Genomic DNA, 5,785 nt, shown 5'->3' on the forward strand with positions numbered 1-5,785 from the left:
TTCAAGTGGCATTTTCATTTTTTTCTGTTGAGAAAATAGCTTCTTCAACAGATAAATCAGAAGAGCTATTGGAAATCCATGCCTGTTTTTAGATTTCAAAGAATTACCTGGTGTGTAGATTAGGTATGTATCTACTATCACTACAAAAGGCCAAATGGGATTACAAACGCTATAGCAAAGGGGTGGGTATGGTTCTTATCAGATGTGTCACGTAAGACATTTTAAGAATCCACGATTTTCTGAAAATTTTACATAAAGGTCTTGGGCCTGGACAGTGGTTATGTGTTGTAATTCAGCAAAGCTCGAGTTCATATCATGTGACAGTGTACAACATCCGAGGATGTGGTTCTTTTGGGAAGGAGCAAGTGGCAGGTACCCACATCTTGCAGTTCACATGACTGAATTGAGAGAATAGTCTTAACAGCTGGTTGAGAGAAAGACGCACCCTCCTAAGTTTCATGCCTAGGTTGATGCGGTGGGAATATTGGCATGGTTTTCATTTCTGTTTGGTTTCTCTCCCTGTGGAAGAAGGTGACTACTCAAAAAAAAGCCAATGTACACTTTTGTGTTTCAGTTCAATGCTGCAAGCTGAGTTCCCTCAGAGCATTGAGCCAAACTCACGCATCTATAACATGTGTGCAGATAAAGTAATTTAGGGAATTTTTGAAAATAATCTGGAAGAAAACATGAAATAGTATTGCAGAGTTCTTTGACATGCAGACTGGGAGAGTAGCAGTCAACAAAGAACAGGAGCAACGGTTTGCTCAGTGAACAGTGTAGCCAAGCATAAGCCATGCTTCTAAGTGGTGTTGTCCATGCTGGGAAGAGCAGTGACTCTGAAAAGGGGTTGACTGTTCCAGTGGATGTTAGGATGGCTGGATAAGACAGCAGAAAGATGCTGCAGCTGAAAATGCTAGAGATGGTAGGCACTTGAATAAGATCTACAGGGAACTGAACTGGTAGGTCAACAGTCCCAGCAGGATAGGTGACATGAGAAACACTGCAGATATTTCAGAGAAGGACTGTCAAATGGTTCTAAATCTCATAGATTCTAAATCTCATGGCCATTACTGTGTTAACGCTATCAAATAGCAGGATTTCATAGTGATTAGTTCAGCATCTGTGTACCTGCGTGCTAACAAAAGGTTCTCCCCACGTAGCAGGCAAAGACACAATAAAATCCTGTGTTACACTTAAATTATGTAAAAATTAGCATTGTTTTTCTGACTTAAGATGAAGATAAGTATTGAAAGGATTTAGGAAAATGTTTTGTCTTCCCATTACTAGGTACAAAAGGTCAAAAGTCCAGAATACCTTTTTAAGTTTTCCAGCATATTAAATGATCAATGAAGTGCTTGCAGAACGTTAGATGAACAAATGTTCATAATGCTCGCTAAGTGAGAGCAAGCTTTGGCTTGCCTTGTAAAAGGAATATGATAGAAGATAGTTCTTAGTCAGATAGAAAATAGACGTGGTGTTTATGTGCATGTATGTACTAACGGTGCACAGGACTTAAAGTCAGGATGATAGGGACTGGTAATATTTCTGTTAAATAACCTTTCTGCTATTACAACATGTAGGAGTCAGTGTTTTCATAGGAGGAGATAATACAGCTTGCCCAGTATATAATTCAAGGAGGTTTTGTGTGGTTTTTTTTTTTTTTTTTTTTTTTTTTTTTTTTTTTTTTTTTTTTTTTTTTAATGTTTGAGTAGTGTTGAGTGAAGTCCAGTTGCACTATATTGTGTCCTCTTCAGTACTTCATGTTCATAAATAGATATTTTGTTTTCAGTTGATGGGGTTGATCCTTCATTTATCCTCCTTACATACCGTTTGTGTCCAAGTACCCCCTTTTCATCTCTGTGCGGCGGAAAAGGAAGATTATTCTGGCACTGGCTGCCTCTAATGCAGCTCTCTGATACTCTTACCTGTAGGGGTTTGCCTTGGGTGTTCTGGGTGTCTATTTTCAAAGTTTAAAGAAATGCATTATTGTACCTTGAGACTAGCATTTCTATGTCTACTAGGGTATTAGACCCTTGTGAATATGAAAAGTATAGCACTGCCTGGGGTTGATCAGATGTGATAGACACATCCGGAGTGATTCAAGAGGCATCCTTGATCTCCTTTTTTACTTGGTCAGCCTTTCTCAAAGCTGCTTGTACTTTTAGCAGGAAAGTTGACCTGGTCTGAGTTTGTAACAAAGATTTCATAAAGCTGTAGGTTTGGATTTGTTTTCCTTTAGGATCCAGAGAATATGGGTCATGCCCAAACTGCTTTGGTAAAGGGACATAGTTTCCAAACATCACAAGGATAATGGAAGTGGCAACTGACACATTACACCTCTGCTATTTGTATTGTCAAGCCAGAAGAGTAGACATGTAGACAGTATCAGTGTTTTCCTACATGATGCTTAAACAAGAGTAACACTCAAGCCTTGTAGGCAAGGCCAAATATAAACAACTTTGAGGAGTGAAGGGGCTAAATGTGACTTAGAAAATCTTAGTGAGAGTTTGTTCTTGTAACATATATGTTGAACAAGCTGGAAGAGGGAGTAACATGCATCAGTTTATACTTAATCTCATTTGGAGTCTCCATTGAATTTGGTCTTGTCTCAATAAAGTCTTGTCTTTGCTATGAAAGAATCAAAACAAGTCCATGAATGAAAGAAACTGACCCTTCTGAAATCAGAGACAAAACTCTCATTGAGAGCCAGGATTTGATCTCACATGCCTAGAATTTTTCAGAGGCATTCAAGAATATTGCAAAGCCCCCATAAAATTTCCATGTTAAGACCTTCAAAGTAATGTGTATTCCTCTGCTCTCAGACCTCCCCATAAGGAATCTACCCACCTTCAGAGTGAATTTGGGCTTTGGTTTTCACAGCTTCCTGCTTTCCTTTTGTGAGGCAGGTCTCTGAAATCAAATGCTCTCTGTGCGTGATAACCATTTCCAGGGTTCTTTGGATGCAGCCGAAAGCTGTGCTCTGGAGAACAGCTGTGCTTTTGCTGTTTTCTGACTTTCAATTTTGTGGGAAATAAGAGCTACACATCTGGACAAGATGATGAGTTATAGTTTGACAAAACCTGAGTAGAACTTAGGGTTTCAGGTGCTGTTGAGCTTTTTTTCATATGTCTATTCAGAAGCAGAGCAACTAAACTGCAAGTTGGCAGAAGGCTCGGTGTTGGTGTCATATGCCCAAGTGTAAACTTACTTTTTGAATCCTACAGTGAGTGCAGTAGTGATCACTTCAGGAGGTAGCAGGAACCAGCTTTACACTGTGCTGTGTGTAGGCAAGCAGTTACATTCCTGACTGCTGGGGGAACCTGCTTAACAAAGCAAGCTATAGCAAATGGAAAGTACCTGATGGAGCAAACAGAATAAAAGGAAAAAAAGCCTCTGAATTTCGTGTCTGAAGCTGCTGTGATCAAGTGATGGATTTTTATATTAAACTTACTCTGTTATCTCTCAGCAGCCCCCAGCTACTTGCACACATGCCTGCTCAGCTTCATGCCAGGAGTGTGTGAGCTAGTTTTTCCTACCGTGTTGGCAAACTGGAGTGCTCTTGTTGCTTTGTGGAGGTAACACTAGTTATGGCATATCTGAGCTCGTAAGAGAGCATCTCCTGTGCAGGCACGGCAAGGAACCCAAATTCAGAGCATGCACAGCCCCTACTTCTACATAAAGCTGCAAACAGGCCAGCCATGAGGCCCTGGGAGGCAGGTCCAGGCAAGCTAGCAGTTCCACTTCCCTGTGTTCCACAGAGGCTGGCACTGCTTTCATAAATCTGAAGCACTTAAAGCTCATTATGAGAGTGGGCTCCTCAGGGATGGTCTAATGAGAATCTAAGTAGATGTTCCATTGCCTCCTGCAGTGGTTGGAGGTAATGAGACTGCCATCCTAGGAAGTGTAAAGGAGAGTCATTTGTCAGTAGTGGTAGGAGCCATTAGGAAGAGAGAGACTGCACACGAACCCCAGGAAATACCAGCCAACAGAGACATCTGTATAGCAACACGTACAGGATGATCCCACACTAATTGCCTGCCTGGTGCTGTATGCGCTGTACAACATCACCAGTTCTCTCTAAACCAATTATCTGTGTACCAGGCACAAGATTAGCCAGCATATGTTTATGGAGGTGAGCTTAGTTATGTCTAGTTGAGGTAACGAGGAGGGTATAAAAAGTGTTTCTTTCCTGTATTTGTAGCATCAGTGATAGAGCCATTGTAAATTGAACATACTCCCATTTTGACTACTAATTCCCAGCAGATAAAATGTACTTGTGACTCCTCGGTTTTGACAAGTCCATGGGTCAATAAATCCCTTTTGATTCTTCTCTTTCATTGAATATACTAATTGCTAATGGAAAGGCAGAAAGACATGTCTCTATAAATATTATAAATTTTAGAATTAACTGTATCTTGAGGCTATCTCAGTATTGTGGTTTTGCTGAAAAGTAACTCACAGTTTCTCAGTAGAGGCAAAAGACGTAAATAAAATCAGCTTAACCAAGTTAGGTGTTTCACCATTACGGTATCTCAAAGGCTGGATGAGAAGAACACAGTGTTGGAACTGCCAAATAAAGGAGCATAGATTGAGACAGGACAGTACTGTTTTAGCTGATCATTCGTACTGCTTTTCAGAGTTAGTGAATCCAGTGCTCACCGCTACCTGGCTTGGTGCTATACCACCATCAGCTCATGTGGTTGAAAGAACGTCCTGTCATTTAGGGCTGGACTATCTGTGTGCTGAATATAGAATTTTGCACATACTTCTGTCTGGACAACTTTTGTACAGCCAACCCTCCTGAACTGTGCATGTTATTTTTAAAATGTGGATGTGCAGTTGGATTAATTTGCGTACTGGTAGAGGCCTCTGTGACACATCTCTCTCAACGAGGCTTCTACAGAACTATTTTTTTCCCTCCCTTTTGATGCCTTTTGAATTGGCAGATGAACACTTAAGTAAAAAAGGAACTTTTGTGTAAAGTGTAAAGAAAACTTCCTTTTTCCCCAGCCTCAAATATATAAATAAGAAGTGTGCTGAGTCCAAGGTTTTGGAGCCTCTAACAGGACAGAAAACTTAGAGCTGAAAGGAGGCCTACAGTTCTTTTTATGGTTGTGTTTCATAGCCCTCCTTACTCGTCTCCTCTCCTTTTTTCTTTTTCTTTCTTTGTTAATCAGCTTTTCTAGGTCTTCTTAATTCTTTATGCATACCTGAAAAATGGAAGGGGGTTGATGCTCCCCTGCCTTTCACTGTTGTGGTCACCCGTGCCCTTGTGAAATAAGCACCCATGTTGACAGGTTTTCTTGTGCAAGTTTGCACTAGTGTAAAGAACGGCACAAAGTAGAAGGCAGCAATATTCTTCTATGCACACAGAAGTGTTTTGGTATCTGGCTGTTAAGTGTTGACACTCAGGAATCAGCCAGTATGGGTCTGCAACAGCCCTCTTGCCCTGACAGAACGGGTACTTTCAGGGCTGTTAGATTGCTGTGGGTGGATTGGTAGGAGGAAAATAAATAGTCCTGGTAAGAGTAATCCTACAAATGGAACAAACCATGTGTGCAAAATGGAAACTGGATTCAGATCTGCTGAATCAGCAGTGGTGCAGTATTGTCACCAGAGCCAAATTTGGCATGACAGAGATTTGGGGTGGCACCATCGATATGGGCACAGCCACCAGATGGGCTACGTTGCTTTACAAATTATTTTGCCTTGTCAAAAATATCCTACTGGAGAGCTAAACCAATGAAAGAGAGTGAAAGGAAAAGTTAGGCTTTTTGCTACGGGC

The 5,785-nt window shown here is 41.0% G+C and overlaps 1 protein-coding gene across 1 annotated transcript in view; it reads left to right on the top strand.

The window, feature by feature from the left end:
• The window catches only part of ABLIM1 (actin binding LIM protein 1), a gene marked incomplete at its 5' end in the record, with an annotated part of 85,973 nt that overhangs the window by 62,326 nt on the left and 17,862 nt on the right, over nucleotides 1–5,785 (top strand). The window lies entirely within an intron of this gene.

This window comes from Buceros rhinoceros, unplaced genomic scaffold, assembly GCF_000710305.1.
Source record: "Buceros rhinoceros silvestris isolate BGI_N320 unplaced genomic scaffold, ASM71030v1 scaffold6906, whole genome shotgun sequence".
Classification (NCBI taxonomy): domain Eukaryota; kingdom Metazoa; phylum Chordata; class Aves; order Bucerotiformes; family Bucerotidae; genus Buceros; species Buceros rhinoceros.